General features: G+C 35.8%; 1 protein-coding gene across 1 annotated transcript in view; it reads right to left on the bottom strand.

Annotated features, from left to right (window-relative positions):
* MGAT4C (MGAT4 family member C) overlaps positions 1–10,598 on the bottom strand; it is a 67,130-nt gene extending 56,532 nt beyond the window's left edge. The window contains exon 1 of the mRNA XM_036300117.1: positions 10,257–10,598. The gene's annotated coding sequence lies outside the window, so the exon portion shown is untranslated. The remainder of the gene's footprint in view (positions 1–10,256) is intronic.
* Positions 10,599–18,569: the final 7,971 nt, after the last annotated feature.

Raw genomic sequence — 18,569 nt, 5'->3', positions numbered from 1 at the left:
GTCCTGTGACTTTAATTCTATGAGGTAAAAAGTGAAAAAATGACAACTCAGCATCTAAAGAGTCCATATTTATAAAAAATAGTAGACAGGTAATATGGGATCACCTGTCTATTGTGATTAAAGGGTTATGAAAAGTTAGATTTTTCTGTGGGCTAACATAGCATACTACAATGCACAATTGCCCACTAAAATATCTCCACAAAGTTGACCAGTTCAACTATATTTAAATAAAATCATTTCCTGTGGTTAGTACTTTGGTATTAACTCTTTGGTTTAACATTAGGTAGCTGCAGGAGTAGAAATGCAAGAATGCAATATAATTAAAGAATTCTACCCCTCAAAGCATTAAAAGAAATGAACCACATACACTATAATATTTGGAAAAACAGAAATTACTGTGAATTCTAATTGCTACTAAACACTACTGAAAAATAAATATTAAAAAACAGCTTGTGAAAATAAACTCAGTTGATGGATTGAAATTTCAGTTTGAAAATCCCCTTCTCCATCCTTCAAAACACAACCTTTTAATAAATTAAAGTAGAGGCCCAGTTCACAAAATTCATGCACTGGAGCCTGGCCTGTGCCCTCTCACAGTCTGGAACCCTTTGGGGGATGTTTGGCTGCCGGCTTAGGCCGGCTCGATGCAACCCTAAGCCAACAGTCAGACATCCCTCTCGCAGTCCAGGATCCCTCGATCCTTACCACTGTCTGCTCACTGCTCCTAAGTGCTGCTGCGGAGGCAGAAGAGGCTCCCGCCACCACTGCTGTGCTCACCAACCGTGAGCCCAGCTTCTGGCTGAGCGGTGCTTTCCCTGTGGGAGTGCACTGAACTCCAGGGGGCAGCTCCTGCATTGAGCGTCTTCCTCCTGGTGGTCAGTGCACATCATAATGACCGGTTGTTCTGGTCATTCTGCCATAGCGGTTGCTTAGGCTTTTATTATACAGATGTTTTCATAATAGCATTTTTACATTATTTTTTGAAAACAAAACAAGAATATGGCATGTAATGTATTTTAAGGAAAAATACATTAAAACAAAACAAAGCAATGAACAATATAAATACTAATTTATACAAATAATTCTTGCTGATTTAAACCAATGTGAAAATTCCATGCTCTAAAGGCAGTAACTAGAAATTTTTGACATGTTTATGCCAGAAAATGCCAACAATAGTTGCCTTACATACACATCTTCCACATGAGTAAAGAGATGGCTATGCACATCTCTTATCCAATTCTACCTTCCTTTTTCAATTATCACATGGATAACGTCACTAGTGAGCCTGAATGGGCATTTTATGAATTTCCTACTTAGTTAAACAATAACCATTAATGATAATTGTAAGAATCCCAAATGCTATAAAATTAACATTGTGTGCTTGTAAAGTCTAAAAGATTAGAATAGGAACAAAATTATGCTTTTTATTTTATTCAAAGCAGAATCAAACAAAATTATGCTCATTTTTTTTCTGTGACAGGGCTTAATAATTTAATAAGCTTAATGTGATAAAGTTTTTGCCTGAGGGACGAGAAAGACATAACAGAAGCTCATCAGGGTTATGTAAGAAAAAGGTTGGAAATTCACAGATGTAGGAAATTAGTTTGAATTAAAGTTTAAGCAGAGGTTACTTATTTATGTTGAGTTAAAGAGAAAAATATCACTGTTTACATTGTCTGCATAATGTAAATAATTATTACTATAGAGCTACAAACAATTGATTTTCTGCTTCAAACCAGTATATGTATCTATATGCTCAGAATTAATTTTCTGATGAAGGATAAAAACAATTAAATTAAAATAAAATTATGGTACTGGCCAGTGTGGCTCAGTTGTTTGGGCATAATCCTGCCGGCAAGAGGTTGCTGGATCTATTCCTGGTCAGTGCACAGGCCCAGGTTTTGGGTTCAGTCCCCACTAGGGGCTCTACAGAAGGCAGTTGATCAATGTTACACTCTCACATCAATGTTTCTCTCTCCTTCCTTCCTCTCTCTCTTTTAAAAAATAATAAACTATTAAACATTTTAAAAAATAAATAAAATTTTGTCTATACACACATGATATTAAAAAAAAAACAATCTCAAAAAAACTATGTAAAGCCTAAGATCAAAGTAAAACTGGGAATCTAAGAGGTAGGGAATCACCAAAGCCAGCTTTCAGCACCAAGATTTCTAGTGATCCTTGGAAGCCTTAAGCTTTCCTATTGACTAAATGCTTCATGAGGAACAGAGTGAAAAGTATAATAGAACACCCCTCCCGCAAAGTGAGAAATAAAGTCCATAGGGACAAGGGGTTTGAAAAATATATATAAATTTTCATTCATGTTTTTTTTTTTATTTTTACTTTTGTTAAACTTTACTTTCATTGTTGACACTATTATAGATGCTCCCATTTTCCCCTCCTTTGCCCATCTCCATCCAGCCCTTACCCCCTTCCCTCTGGCCATCACCTGTTGTCTATGTGTATATGCTATGCATATATGTCCTTTGGCTAATCTCTTCACCTTCTTTCATCTAGTCCCACCTCCTGCATCTCTCAAATCCCTGCTTCTGACGTCTGGCAGCCTGGAAAAAACTATATATATATAGTCATGTTCTTAATGCCAGCTGAAGGAACAGAGATCATAAAACAACTTGGTCCTCATCACACATCTAAAACCTGAATTAATGCTGTTTGTTTTGTCAAAAATATAACATTCATCAATAACATTCCAGATATGTGATGTCATAGTCAAAAACAAAAACACACAAGGAAAATGATTTCATGAGTGAAAATAAGGAGAAACAACAGAGAGTACAATCATAACCACAAAACGAAAATAGAGGTTGAGATGGAATGTAAGAACAACAAAGAAGAGACTATTAAATGTATAAAATACTTAAATTGAATTTCTTAATATAAAAATTAAAATAATAAAAGAGATTTATTTAAAGGAAGTCACAAATGCAAATCAAATCAGTGAACTGGTTGTAGATTAAAAAAATGCAGCAATAAGAAACTATGAAATGACCCTACTAGGTTTGTCTCAGTGGATCGAGCATTAAGCTGAGGACTGAAGCGTCTAAGGTTCAATTCTGGTCAGGGGTGCATATCTCTGTTGCAAGGCTCTATCCTGGTGAGTGCAGGAGGCAAGCAATTGATCTCTCTCTCTCTCTCTCTCTCTCTCTTTCTCTCTCCCCTGCCCTTTCCCACTCTCTAAAAATTAATGGGAAAATAACATCTGGTGAGGATTAACAACAAAAAGAAACTATGAAATTATTTGAAGAAAAAAAAGAAACATAACAGAGAAAAACATAGGAAGTCACATTAAAGGAGATGAATGATGAATAAGGAATTCCAGAATTGCTGAAGTACATGTATCTTTGGATTCAGAAAGATCAACAAAGTAAAGTAGGACACATAAAGACAATATGGAAACACATCGTAAGCAGCTTCAGAACACCGAGGATCAGGAAAAGATTTTAAAAGCAACCAAAGAGAAATAACAAATTACAGCACAGTTATAGACACTAGACAGACGATTGTTTTTTCCTTAATTAATGAAATCCAGAAAACAATAGAATAAAATTTTCAATGGTGTCAGGAAAGTAACTGACATCTAGACTCACAGTCCAGGGAAATAATTTTTAAGAACAAGAGCAAAATAAAAATACTTCAGACAAAGAAAAACTAAGAAGTCTTCACTAAAGGAAAATCTAGAGAATATACATTAGTCATGTAGGTAAGGTGGAAGTTCTGATAGTAAGGAATGGCAAAACATTTGTAAATATGTGAATAAATTAAATATAATATCCTATCTAATAAAGAGTGAATATACTAATTGCCCTTCACGCCATCACAAAGAGGATGATGCTCACAGCCAATAAGGAAGGAATATGCTAATTCTAATAGACTGGCCCGCCCTCAAAGAGGGTGGCGCCCACAGCCAATAAGAAGGGGATATGCTAATTGACTTCCCCGCCCTCAAAGATGGGGGTGCCCACAGCCACAAGATGGCGGTGCCCAGTCCCCTCAGCCCTGAGGAGTTGGCAGGCACATGGCATGGCCACGCGCCTGCCTCCAGAGTCCCCCAGTCCCCTCAGCCCCCAGCCATTCAGGGCTGGCCCGAGGCACAGGCAAGCCTCGCATGGCACTGCCCAGCCTCCCAGGGCCACCCGAGGCTCAGGTAACCAGGGCCGGCCGAGGCTTGTGCTGCCGGCAGTGGCAGCAGTAGAGGTGTGATGTGGCATCACCTTCCCCTGATCACCATGTCACCTCCCACCTCTGAGGGCTCCCGAACTGTTAGAGGGGGCAGGACGGGCTGAGGGACTCCCTCTCCAGTGCATGAAAATTCTAGTTAATTTATAATACAATAGTAATGATTTCTAAATCTTAGAATAATAGAGCAACTACACCCACAACATTAACACAAAAGTCTGGATGGCTTATGAAAATTTTAAAAAATCTAATATACTTATATTTTAGGAGAAAATTAAAGATAACATGCCTGTGGGGTGTGTGTGTGTGTGTGTGTCTGTGTGTGTGCACGCGTGTGTACATTTATTCTGGGAGATAGTTTAATTGTATTAGTTGTATTGATATATTTTATTTTTGTTCTATGACTTGTTATGTCTTCTATCATCAGTACATTTCCAAGTTTTAATAAAAATGACAAAAAGTTTTTATAACTGAGGAGAAGAATATGGAAGCGAGTAAAAGAAAATTTCTTATTTATTAACTGCTTTTCTGGCCACATAAATTTTTTTTTTTCTGTTTAAGTCCACATACTGAATAAATATAAATTTTTTAAAGCTGAAAAAAAAAAAAGTCAAGTTACATGCCTTGATAAACTCAGAAATTTACGATAAACATCCTCTAGAGTTTACTGTGAAAGGAGTACTGTTGAACAAATAGAACTTGTGTCTGTAAAACTAATGAGCAAATGCCCTCAATTTAGGCATGCACAGCTATCCTGAGACCATTTGACTTATAGAATATCTTTGATAATACATAAAAATAATTAGAGCCCCTCAGAATTCTACTGTGAATGACATCCAATATCACCTTAAGAAAGAAGCTGTCATAATAGGTCTTGTACAGAAAATGTTGATACATTGAAAAAAGAAAATCTAATGTTACTAATCAATTCTCTGCTCTATTATTGATAAAAGTGAATCAAAAAGTATTCTAAATAATTTATTTTAATGCAATTGCATTATGCTGATATTTATTAGAGTTTTCTAAGTCAACCAAAAAATATAGAATAAATGTACTTTTAACATACTTTATTTTATATAGTTATAGCACAAAATATACCTTTATATTAAGTTAAATTATTCTTAAAAATAATCTAACTGAATTTTGAAGTGTATGTTATGTAATATATATACATTATTTATCTTTCAACATTGCCATTTATTTGTGCTAGTAAATAAATTCAATGAATTTTATCATATTCCACTTACATACAGGATTATTTGCCCTTAGGAAGTTACTTCTGTCCACCTTACCTAGCTTCACTATACCTCAAAAGTGGATAGGCTAGTTTGCTACATGTTTATCCATGTTATTGATTTTTCCAACATATATATATAAAGGCTTACAACATTCAAGAGATTGTTTCTGCTACCACATTATAAATTCACTGCCTGGAACACAATTTGCTATTGAATATCTGCCAGTCTGTGTTAACAAAGGTGTTAAGAAGAAACCTTTGTGTGCAGTTGTAACACAATGTATACATGAAGAAAAGTCGCTAAAGATAATGTCTTTAAAGTCATGTGTATATTCTTTAAAGAAAAACTTTGAGGAATAAATGTTTTCACTTTGCATTATTTTCTACACAATACTTAAAAGTCCTAGTTATTTTTAGAATTTCAGTGTTACTCTGAGCTATTTAGTTACCTCTGAAGAATGAGCAGTGCTGTTTTCTGAAGTTTGATGTCATGTAAACATTTATTCTTTTAGACAACGGCTAATTGTGAAAATCCATATGTTCCTGAGACTCACATGTCTTTGCCCTCCTGAAATTTTCATCAGCATTTTCCATCTCTACTAAGATGTATTGTGGGCAACTTCTATGATCAACAACATCTTCACAGAGATGTCACATGTTCCTTCTATTTTCTTCTGTAGCTTCTGCATTCAGCAAGTACAGTTGAAATTGAGTCTGTCTCTATTTTGCTTGTTAGTGAATTTTGTGCATTAGATTCCACATATGAGTGAAATCATATGGTACTTGGTTTTCTCTGGCTTATTTCCCTTAGCATAATACTCTACAGGTCTATCCATGATGTTGCAAAGGGTAAGATTTCCTACTTTTCTATGGTCTACTAGTATTTGATAGTGTAAATGTATCACATATTTTTTTTTTTATCTACTGATGGGCCCTTGGGCTGCTTCCAACTCTTGGCTATTGTAAATAACGCTGCAATGAACATAGGACTGCATACATTCTTTCAAATTAGTGTTTCTGCTTTCTTTGGATAAATTCCCAGATGTGGACTTGCTGGCTTATAAGGCAGTTCCATTTTTCATTTTTGGAGGCAACACCATACCGCTTTCCACAGTGGCTGCACCAATCTGCATTCCCACCAACAGTGCACACGTGGAGGGATTGAGCAAAATAGAAAAAAAATGGGAAAAAAGAAATAACTTATGGACACAAAAAACTGTGTGGAGATTGTAATTGCTAGGGATGGGAATGGAGGAAGGTGAAGGGCAGATAAATGGTGATAGATAGAGACTTGAATTGGATGGTGAATACACAATATAGTGTACAGATGAGTTATGAACATGTGCACCTGAAACCCATATAATCTTATTAACCAATGTCACCCTAACGAGTTCAATAAAAGGAGAATAAAGAATAACTTAAATTAGAGATTGATATTTTAAAATGGCAGTAGTCATTTGTAATTCTCATTGTAAATAAACTTATCTCTCAATATGGAGCTAGTATCATTACAGCTAATTTGGTTATACGCAACACAGAGGGGCCAGGGCCTACAACCAGACCCAATCATTGGGGTGGGACAGAAAGGAGGTAGAACTTATCTAAACGTAGCTATAAATTCCAAGAAATTTTGCACACAGAAGGCTGCAGCAACAATGAGACAAATTCTAGACAAGCTTGATATTTGAACACAGCCGGGTATTTGGCCCATGCATCCTAAGTTTTCAAACTGATGGATGAACACATTGATGAAGGGAGTCGAGACATTAGGGAAGGTAATCAGAGGATTAGGCAATCATGAAAGAAAATGTTATCACTTTGAAAATGTTATAACATCTTTCAAGACCAGGTGTCTTATAATGGACCTGCGTCTTCTGAGTCTTTCCACTTACTAGTGATGTGAATTTAAATGCACTTTAATATATGTTTTAACAACACATCTGATTTTTTACCATGGTGTAGATGAATTTCGGAAAGACTGATTAACAAAATGAAATCTGCTGATTTAACCATGTATGCATATCACCAACTGGAGACCTAATCACACACTGTAATCACAGGTTCTTTGGAATCCATTAGTGGCTTACAGGACTATATTTGCTTCATAATTGTGGGTGTATACTGAGAAAAAAAATCATAAGGGTGTTCCTAAGAAAAGATATAGGTAACAAGATATTCAATTATGTAAAGGACAATTAAACAAAGATAAATGTATCTGTATTGTCATAAAATTTATTTTTATAAATATTATTTTGATATAAAATAACATCTATATATATAAAAGGCTAATATGCAGTGTCTCCTCCAGAGTTCGACTGGGAGACCAGGAGTTTGATTGCTTGCTATGATGTGCACTGACCACCAGGGGGGGAAAGAACAAAGGAAGGTTCTGGTCCACTGGCAGCAACGGGGGAAGGAAGGCCCCAGCCCTGATCGCTGGCCAGGCCTACGGACCCTACCCGTGCACAAATTTCATGCACCAGGCCTCTAGTTATTATTATAAGATTTTTGTCCTGTTATGTAGTACATAAAATAGAAAATAAAGAGTATAAATGAAAAAGGATTTTAACTTTCCTGATTATTAACACTTAGCATATTAGATGGCACTTTCAATCTGACAAATTCTAATAGGTAATATTTAGTTATTTATTTTTATTTTGGGTGACCATCTTTCTGAGGCATTTTTATGGACAATGGTTAATTTAATATACTTTTGTCCTTTAGCATGATAAAAATATTTTATATTACACTACAAATAATTGTTAACATAATTTTTTTAAATTAAAGTAATTGAATCATTTATAATTTTCAACAAATTTCTAATATTCAAACTTCAATATTCAGGTATTTAATATTATAGATAATATACAAATATACAAATGCTTATAAATATATAATTACTCAAGTTATAATAAGTGATAAATTTCTATCATCTTTAAATCTTATAAATATAAATTTTGTTTCTATATAAAATAGAAACACATGTTGGAAAAAATCTTAGTGCAATGGTAATTGACTAAGCATTCTATAAAGAGAAGGTAAACCTAAAAGTAATAGTAAGTTTTTAATAGTATGGAAGGACTTTCAAGATAATAAAATCTTATCAAGTAAGAAATAACTACATTGGCTCTAGGAAAAATACATACTTCTTTGTGAATGATATGTTTGGATACACATTCAATAAATCCCTTCATTTTAGGTAAATTAATTGTTTCCATTACATAACTGTGAACTATTATTCTATGGTATGTTAAATGAAATAATAATGAAATGTGGCGTTTGAGGTACAGACTTTTCTTCTGTGGGTCCTTGCCGTACGAAGTTTGAAGAATAAACTCATGGACTGAAAATGTATTTGATAAAAATGTGGAAGTTTATTAGAAACATATACAAACTCTGGGCAGAGGTGTTCTCAAAGGGGACCCCCTGAGGAGGGCCCCCCAAAAGAAAAAGTCTGTTCTCTCTCTCTCTCTCTCTCTCTCTCTCTCTCTCTCTCAAAAAAAAAAAAAAAAAAAAATCAATCTAAAAAAATCTCTCCCGCCAAGACCGGTTTGGCTCAGTGGATAGAGCGTCGGCCTGTGGACTGAAAGGTCCCAGGTTCGATTCCGGTCAAGGGCATGTACCCTGGTTGCGGGCACATCCCCATTGGGAGGTGTGCAGGAGGCAGCTGGTCAATGTTTCTCTCTCATTGATGTTTCTGACTCTCTATTTCTCTCCTTTCCTCTCTATAAAAAATCAATAAAAAATATATTTAAAAAAATAAATAAAAATAAAAAAATCTCTCCCATGTCCCTTTATCTCCAGTTTATATATGCTGTAGCTCTTTGTCTGAGTATGACCCTTTCTAATTGGACCCTTCATTAATTTAGGACCCCTCACACTTTCCTCATTGGCCATTCTGCTCCGTAGTATCAGTTTCAAAGTCCAAAGTCCAAGTGGTGCCCCCTTCTTTCTCTCATTCCTCTATCCCCTGTGAAAATATGTTTCCCTCTTCCCAGTATCCTGTGACTTTTCTTTATCCTCTGTGAATGTATGTCTTCCACCCCCCTTACCCTATGTCATTTCTTTATCCTCTGTATAAGTAAGATAAGCATTTTGGCATCTTGGAGCAATTTTGCCCACCTCATATTCATTCCTCTCCCATGGACCCTCTTTATTTCCTGATTGCTTGTTCTGTTTCTAAAATTCCTTTCAATAAGAAATGTGTACTTTCTGTATTATTTTCAAAAAATTTCCTTTATTTGCACATGAAGAGCTTCAAGAAACAAATCTACAATACTGCATTACTCAGTGCCTTTATGGTTGATATATGATTGGATAAAGAAGTTGTGGTACATCTATGTTATGGAATACTATTCAGCCACAAGAAAAGATGAAATACTGTCATTTGCGACATCATGGATGGACCTTGGCAATACTATGATAAGTTCAATAAAAGGAAATAAAGACAGAAAAGGAAATAAGTCAGACAGAAAAAGCTAACTAAGAACCATATAATTTCACCCATATGTGGGATATAAAACTGAAATTTATAAACACAGACAACAGTATGGTGGTTCCCAGAGGAAAGTGGGGTGGGGAGTAGCAAAGTATAAAGTGGGCAAATACTAGTATATAGTGACAGAAGAAGATTTGACTTTGAGTGGTGGACATACAATGCAATATGCAGATCATGTATCATAGAAATGCACACTTGAAACCCATATAATCTTATTAATCAATGTCACACCAATAAATTTAATTAAAATAAAAAAGGAACACAACACATGACAGAAAATGAAAGACAGAGAAATTACCTTTCCCAAAGAAAATCTATGCTCACCTGAATCTTAAATCATGCATTTCTTCTCCTCTTCATATCATTCTTGATGGAAATCTTACAGAAAAACAAAAATAGGTTAAACTGGCTGTGCTTCCCTGTCAAGAGAAACCTGTGGTCAGGGGTATATCTAATTCCCCAAGCTTTCATCATTAATATTTTATGAGTCTCACTGATCTGTCCTACCCAGAAGAAAAATTTATCTTTCATTCGTGCAAGCACTGCCTGCCAACTAATAGGTTTCATCTCAGTAAGATGAATGGCAAAATGCAAACGGCAGCAAAGGTAAGAGGAGGCAAAGTGTTCGCTTTATTTATTTATTTTTTTACTGGCGCCTCGGTGCACTTCCAGGAGGAGCTGAGTCAGCCAAGCAGAGTGAAAGATCTTTGGGGAACTATGAAGAGTGTCAGTCCTTTGCCAATATGCTTGGTCTATACATGTGCCTCTGACTTCAAAATGAGATGATTAGCTACAGGGACCTCTTTAAATTTAGACATTTACAAGGCCATTTAGTGCCTACAAAATTGGGAAATCATTAGCTCACCCTTGAAACTTTTCTTCACTATAAATGCAATTGACTAAAAGGCAAATGCCTGATCTTCGAACACTTCAAATTGGAAAGGCAGGATGTCTTGTCCCTTGGTTGAGTGTGGCTTCCTTTAACTGAACTGAGGATGTCATGGAGGCTCACCTACACCCCTGGAGCTGAATATTCCCAGGGCGGTATTCACTCACAGAAAAGTGAAACAGAGAAAGAGGGTCCAAGACACCCTTACACAGTAAAAAAACACATTGGGCATCTATTTGTTAGGTCTACCTAAGACCACAGGTTGAAAATAAAATTTTGGGAGAAATGTATTTGTGTATAATCAGAAAAAAGATCTTGGATTTAAGCAAGTATTTGTCTTTGCTAGAGAATATAGAATTCAAAACTACCTAAAACAGCTGTTTTCTTCAGAGCTCTTATTTTCATTTTTATTGTATATTAACTAATATAATTATTTAACATCTCTCTCATCATAAATCAGACCCTGCTTATTTTGGTACACAATTGTATCCACAGGCTTGTACACTGTTGGCAAGCAGTAGGTTGTTCAATAAGTTTTTGTTAAAAGGTTTCCATATTTTTTAAAACGACATTGAGGTACCACCTCACACCTGTCAGAATGGCTACCATCAACAATCAGCAAGTGACAAGTGCTGGCGAGGATGTGGAGAAAAGGAAACCTTAGTGCACTGCTGGTGGGAATGCAGACTGGTGCAGCCATTACTGGAAATAGTATGGAGTTTCCTCAAAAAGTTAAATATGGAACTGCCATTTGACCTAGTGGTCCCACTTCTAGGAATATATCTTAAGATACCCAAAGCACCAATCAGAAAGAATGGATGCACTCATACTGTTCATAGCAGCACAATTTGCAATAGCTAAGATCTGGAAACAGTCCAAGTGCCCATCAGCAGATGAGTGGATGCATTTATGCATAACCCATGGATACAGACAATAAGGTGGTGAAGGCCAGGTGTGCGTGTGGGGAGCATGCTAGAAGGGGTGAATGGGGGCAAAAAGGGGAAATATGTAATACTTTTAATAATAAAGATTTAATTAAAAGAAGGTTTGCATATTTAAAAATTTCCATCTACCAGAATGGCTCACATAATAATGTTTGTAGTAAGAGTGATGATTTATTCAAGCTAGAGCTATGATCATACATTTACATAAAGCACTTTGTTAGAAAGGGAGTAATACTACAATGTCTGAGACTAATTTCTGGGCCTCAAAGAGTTGAGCATTTAGTTGAGGGAATACGTATATGTGTAAAAGTTATACAAAATAAGAAATATTAAGTGGCAAGAAAAAATATTAAATGTAATTGCACATAGGTGTTAGACAGTCAAATGAAAGGACAATTCTGATAAAACTACATGAGTAAATACATTGGAATCAAAAGCATATAAATCACAAATATTAATGATATTAAGAATGATACAACTTAGAATGACTGAAAGGAGAATACCAGCACTGTCTATAAGAACCATCTAAACCTAGCTCACTCAATAATTTGTCTATATAATTTTTTGCTAATTTGTCTATTTAAGATTTTTACTACAAAAGGTCAACATTTGATACCCATGCTAATATAATATTACCAGAACATTATGAGAATGTATCTTTTCTCACCTACTAGGTAGTAGCTGAGTGACTTAAAACTTAAATATTTGACAACCTAACATGTATGGGAGCAGAGGGAGAATGATATCATTGTTTCATTTGGTCTTTACTTGTGATTTGAGTATTTTTTTCATGTCATTACTGGAGGCCTGGTGCATGAGATTCGTGCACTGGGGGTTGTCCCTCAGCCTGGTCTTCACCCTCTCAAATCTGGGACTGCTGGCTCCCAACCTCTTGCCTGCCTGCCTGCCTTCCTGATTGCCCCTAACCACTCCCCTGCCAGCCTGATTAATGCCTAACTGCTCCCCTGCAGGCCTGGTTCCCCCCACCAGCTCTACCCTGCCAGCCATCTTGTGTCCACATGGGGATGGCCATCTTGTGTGTTGAGCGATAATCAATTTGTATATTACCTCTTTATTAGATAGGATTCTCTCTTCTCTAAACTTTACTAGTAGTCATTTTCGTATTTCCCTATTGCCCAATTTGTTTGTCCACCCCCTCAGTATCCTCACCCAGGCTATACAGATGGGAGTGGAATAGGTAGTCATGTTTACAGCAATGCAGCCATTTGCAGATACTCTCTAGCTAAGTAACATGGTAGAGAGTTGTTACCAATAATGGGCTTGCTAGGACACTTGTTTCAACAAATATGTGTGTGTGTTTTTTTCCTTTAAAATCATTTAAGTCTTTGACATACAAAACCCTAGAGACTCCATCAAAAAGCTACTAGACTTAATACATGAATTTGGCAATGTAGCAGGATACAAAATTAACCCCAAGAAATCTGAGGCATTTCTATACACCAATAGTGAACTTTCAGAAAGAGAGATTATAAAAACAACCCCGTTTACCATCGCACCAAAAAAATTAAGCTACCTAGGCATAAACTTAACTAAAGAGGTAAAAGACCTCTACTCAGAAAACTACAGGAAGTTGAAAAAAGATATAGAGGAAGACGTAAACAGATGGAAGAACATACCGTGTTCATGGATTGGTAGAATCAACATCATTAAAATGTCCATACTACCCAAAGCAATCTATAAATTCAACGCACTTCCCATTAAAATACCAACGGCATACTTCAGAGATCTAGAACGAACTCTCCAAAAATTCATCTGGAATAAAAAAAGACCCCTTATAGCTGCAGCAATCCTGAAAAAGACCAAAGTAGGTGGGATCTCAATACCAGATATCAAGTTGTATTACAAAGCCACTGTTCTCAAAACTGCCAGGTACTGGCACAAGAATAGGCATATAGATCAATGGAATAGAATAGAGAGCCCAGAAATCGGCCCGAACCAATATGCTCAATTAATATTTGACAAAGGAGGCAAGAACATACAATGGAGCCAAGATAGTCTCTTCAATAAATGGTGCTGGGAAAATTGGACAGATATATGCAAGAAAATGAAACTAGACCACCAACTTACACCATACACAAAAATAAACTCAAAATGGATAAAGGACTTAAACGTACGACAGGAAACCATAAAAATTCTAGAAGAATCCAAAGGCAACAAAATCTCAGACATATGCCGAAGCAATTTCTTCACTGATACAGCTCCTAGGGCACTTGAAACTAAAGAGAAAATGAACAAATGGGACTACATCAAAATAAAAAGCTTCTGCACAGCAAAAGAAACCATTAACAAAACAACGAGAAAACCCACTGTGTGGGAAAACATATTTGCCAATGTCATATCTGATAAGGGCCTAATCTCCAAAATTTATAGGGAACTCATACAACTTAACAAAAGGAAGATAAACAATCCAATCAAAAAATGGGCAAAGGACCTAAATAGACACCTTTCAAAAGAGGACATTCAGAAAGCCAAGAGACATATGAAAACATGCTCAAAGTCACTAATCATCCGAGAGATGCAAATCAAAACAACAATGAGGTACCATCTCACACCTGTCAGACTGGCTATCATCAACAAATCAACAAACGACAAGTGCTGGAGAGGATGTGGAGAAAAAGGAACACTTGTGCACTGCTGGTGGGAATGCAGACTGGTGCAGCCACTATGGAAGACAGTATGGAGTTTCCTTAAAAAACTGAAAATGGAACTCCCATTTGACCCTGTGATCCCACTTCTAGGAATATATCCCAAGAAACCAGAAACACCAATCAGAAAGGATATATGCATCCCTATGTTCATAGCAGCAAAATTCACCATAGCTAAGATCTGGAAACAGCCTAAGTTCCCATCAGTAGATGAATGGATTAGAAAACTGTGGTACATCTACACGATGGAATACTATGCTGCTCTAAAAAGGAAGGACCTCTTACCATTTGCAACGTCATGGATGGAACTGGAGAGCATTATGCTAAGTGAAATAAGCCAGTCAATGAAGGAAAAATACCACATGATCTCACTCATTCATGGATAATAGAGACCATTATAAACTTTTGAACAATAATAGGTACAGAGACAGAGCTGCCTCAAACAGATTGTCAAACTGCAGCGGGAAGGCCGGGGGGGGTGGGTTGGGGGCAGGAGGTAGGGGGGTAAGAGATCAACTAAAGGACTTGTATGCATGCATATAAGCATAACCAATGGACATAAGACACTGGGGGATAGGGGAGGCTAGGGGACTGTCTAGGGCGGGGGGATAAAATAGACACATATGTAATACCCTTTGTAATATTTTAAGCAATTTGCCAGTAACTCTTTAGCTCTATTATGCTATATCTATTCTTATTTAAATTTGATGTCATTAGTAAAAATATTATTTTAACCAAAAAGTGTGCAATATGTTAAATGGATAATCTATTTAAAGCAATAACATAAACATTTAAAATTTCAATAAGTAAATACAACATGCTGATTGAGAAAAATGTCCCAATGTCTTTAATTTAAAAAGTAGTTGTTCTTAAATCTAATATCAAACTAATTAAATTTATGTCATTTTACTTAAAAATAGAATGTCCTTTATATTATCTAGACCAGTGGTTCTCAACCTGTGGGTCGAGACCCCTTTGGGGGTCAAACGACCCTTTCACAAGAGTCGCCTAAGACCATTGGAAAACACACATATAATTACATATTGTTTTTGTGATTAATCACTATACTTTAATTATGTTCAATTTGTAACAATGAAAATACATCCTGCATATCAGATATTTACATTACGATTCACAACAGTAGCAAAATTACAGTTATGAAGTAGCAATGAAAATAATTTTATGGTTGGGGGTCACCACAATGTGAGGAACTGTATAAAAGGGTTGTGGCATTAGGAAGGGTGAGAACCACTGATCTAGACCATGCAAATCTCTAAACTTGCTGATTCCATAGTAACATGTCTCTGAAACTATGTGAACTATTTCACTAATTTTTTTTTTTTTATTATTTCCATGAAGATTATTTGATGGTCTTTGTATGAATATAACCCATTTATAATCCCCACAATTGTATCTTCTTTTGTTCAAAACACCAATGATCTGAATTTAGTATTTGAGCCTATTCACTTTTTCTCCTTCATCATCTCTATCACTTGCAATAATGCATTGTGTTTTTTTTTAAGATTCATAATTTACTAAATAGCAGAATGGTTTTTATTGTTATTTGTTTCTGTGCTCATCATTTCACTTTTCTTGATTGTTTTTTGTATAGACAATATACATATGAATTATTTATTGATTTTTAAAATTAAATTTATAAAAATTTTAATTAAATTTAAAATGTTCATAACTATTTTTATTAAATCTGTTCTTATTGTTTCATTTTAAAAAAAATTTTAGTCACTTAATAGTTACATGTTTTTCAAAGGCCAAAGTAACTTTTTTTTAAGTTAAATTGAAGTGTAAAAACTGGGGAGTTGACTAAGTGTACAACACTATGACTCATTTTTGTTTTCTGTCTATCAGGCAAAAGCCTTTAAAAGTTTTTTTTTTTAATATATATATTTTATTGATTTTTTAAAGAGAGGTAAGGAGAGGGATAGAGAGGCAGAAACATCGATGAGAGAGAAACATCGATCAGCTGCCTCACGCACACCCCCTACTGGGGATGTGCCAGCAACCAAGGTACATGCCCTTGACAGGAATTGAACCCGGGACCCTTGAGTCTGCAGGCCGATGCTCTACTCACTGAACCAAACCAGTTAGGGCGCCTTTAAAAGTTTTGTAAAAAATTACTACATTATGTGTATTTTCACTGTCATTCAATTACTACTGAAAAATTGGGAATGTTAAAATCACAAATTGCAGAGAGGAAAAATAGTCAAGCCCAGGAGTGAGGTAAGGAATTCACCAGTGAATCTGGGCTAGAAGAAGGGATGGTAACACCTGAAGCTACTCTATTGTCACATTGTGGAAAGGTTAAGAATTAAGGAAGATATTTCTCACAATGACCTTTTTTTTTTTAACCTCTTATGTGTCTTAATTTTTGTATTGTTGACATTATTACAGATGTCTCCCATTTTTCCCTCTTTATGTGCTTCTGTTTGGCCCTCCCCCAACTCCTTCCCCGCCCCCATCTTCACTACTCTATTGTTTGTGTCCATGGGCTATATATATAACTGAAAGGAGTTTTAGGGATAATATAGGCAGGTTTAGGGAGTTTTAGGTATAAAGAGGGTCCATGGGGGAGGAAGGCATGGGTGAGGGCTTGGAGCTTCCAAAAGACATACATTCACAGAGAAAAAAAAAAAAAAAAGAGGTGCCACAGGATAAAGGGAGAGGAAGACATCCATTCACAGAAGATAGGGAAAAGTCACAGGATATAGGGAGAACAGGGAAACAAACTTTCACAGAGGACAGAGAAATGCTGAAAAATGGGAGAAAGAGGAAAACAGATTTTCACAGGAGATGCTAGTAGGGAATTCTACCACTGAAGAGAAAAGACAGGAGAGAAGAGGCCACCATGTGGGGTTTGGACTTTGAAGCTGATATTCTACAAAAGAGTGGCCAATAAGAAGGGAGTATGAAGAAACAAAGAACTGAGCCTTTATAAAGTTTAGAAAAAGAGGCTTAATGGGTTACGCCCTGGGACCCCCTCCCTATGTGGGAGCCTGTACTTGCTTCCAATAAGTTTCCACCCTTTTCATCTCCCACCTTTTGTCCATGGCTTCGTTCTTCAAATCCATCTGGACAAGAATCTGCGAAAGAACCTGACTCATAACTTTCGAGAGCTCTTTTTTCCAAATCACTCAGGCTCCAAATGTTTCTGTTCGCACAGCAGCTACCCTTTTGATATTTCAGTACATCCCTATCGAAACAATGCCTGTGGTCCCTTCCAGTCAACAAATACTTGAATCAGGTAACTCTGCTGCCGAAATAATGTCCTAAAATGCAGATCTGGTCAGATTACTCTTGATTCTGATCCTTTTATTGGTTTCTCATTGTCTGTTTGATTAAATAAATACATTTGTTAGTATATATTTTACTTCCACCAATAATCTTTCACACACTGAACTACCTGCTATTTTTCAAACACATTTCATGTGAACTTTCTAGCTTCAGTGCTTTTGAACATATATTCCATTTTCTTAAACAAAACCCTGGTCAAGTGGCACCTCTGTTAGAAGATCTGTAACCCCTGCAGCAATTTTGGCCATCCTCTTCTCGGGATTATAATTAGAGGACTAACTATTATATTTCTTAATTGCAATCTTTCTGTGAAAGTCTGTATCTTCCCAATGCCGTAAGTTCAAGGGCAGAAACCATATCATGTCATATTTGTGTGTGAAGTATAATAGATATTAAATAATTCTTAAATGAGTTATTATGACATTTTCTCATGAATTAGAGCTTTTTGGGGAAAATTCGTTAATGCTAAAAGATGTCAGTAGGAGACAGATTTTGAATTCTATACATTGCAATTTGAGAAAGTATTTTTGATTTAGCAGTTATTTCTGGATCTCTTAACTAATAGATAATTATAGATTTATTTAAATGTAAGGGCTTTTCAAATCTAGATTTTAACTTACATTACTTCACTTCTCTGCTTAGTTGTTAACTAAACTTTTCTAGGTATTTTTATGACAGAAAAGAGGCTATAAATGAAAATCTACATTTAAACAACTGTGTATTTTTATATCTATATATTTTAGATAATAATAGAAAGTTGGGGCCTAAATTATCCAGAAAATTATACTCTTCCTTCACAATAACAAACACATATAATAAATATGCTGGA

This window comes from Myotis myotis, unplaced genomic scaffold (assembly GCF_014108235.1).
Source record: "Myotis myotis isolate mMyoMyo1 unplaced genomic scaffold, mMyoMyo1.p scaffold_m19_p_3, whole genome shotgun sequence".
NCBI lineage: Eukaryota > Metazoa > Chordata > Mammalia > Chiroptera > Vespertilionidae > Myotis > Myotis myotis.
The sequence above is the reverse complement of the archived record's forward strand: the minus strand, read 5'-3'. Positions and strand labels throughout refer to the sequence as shown.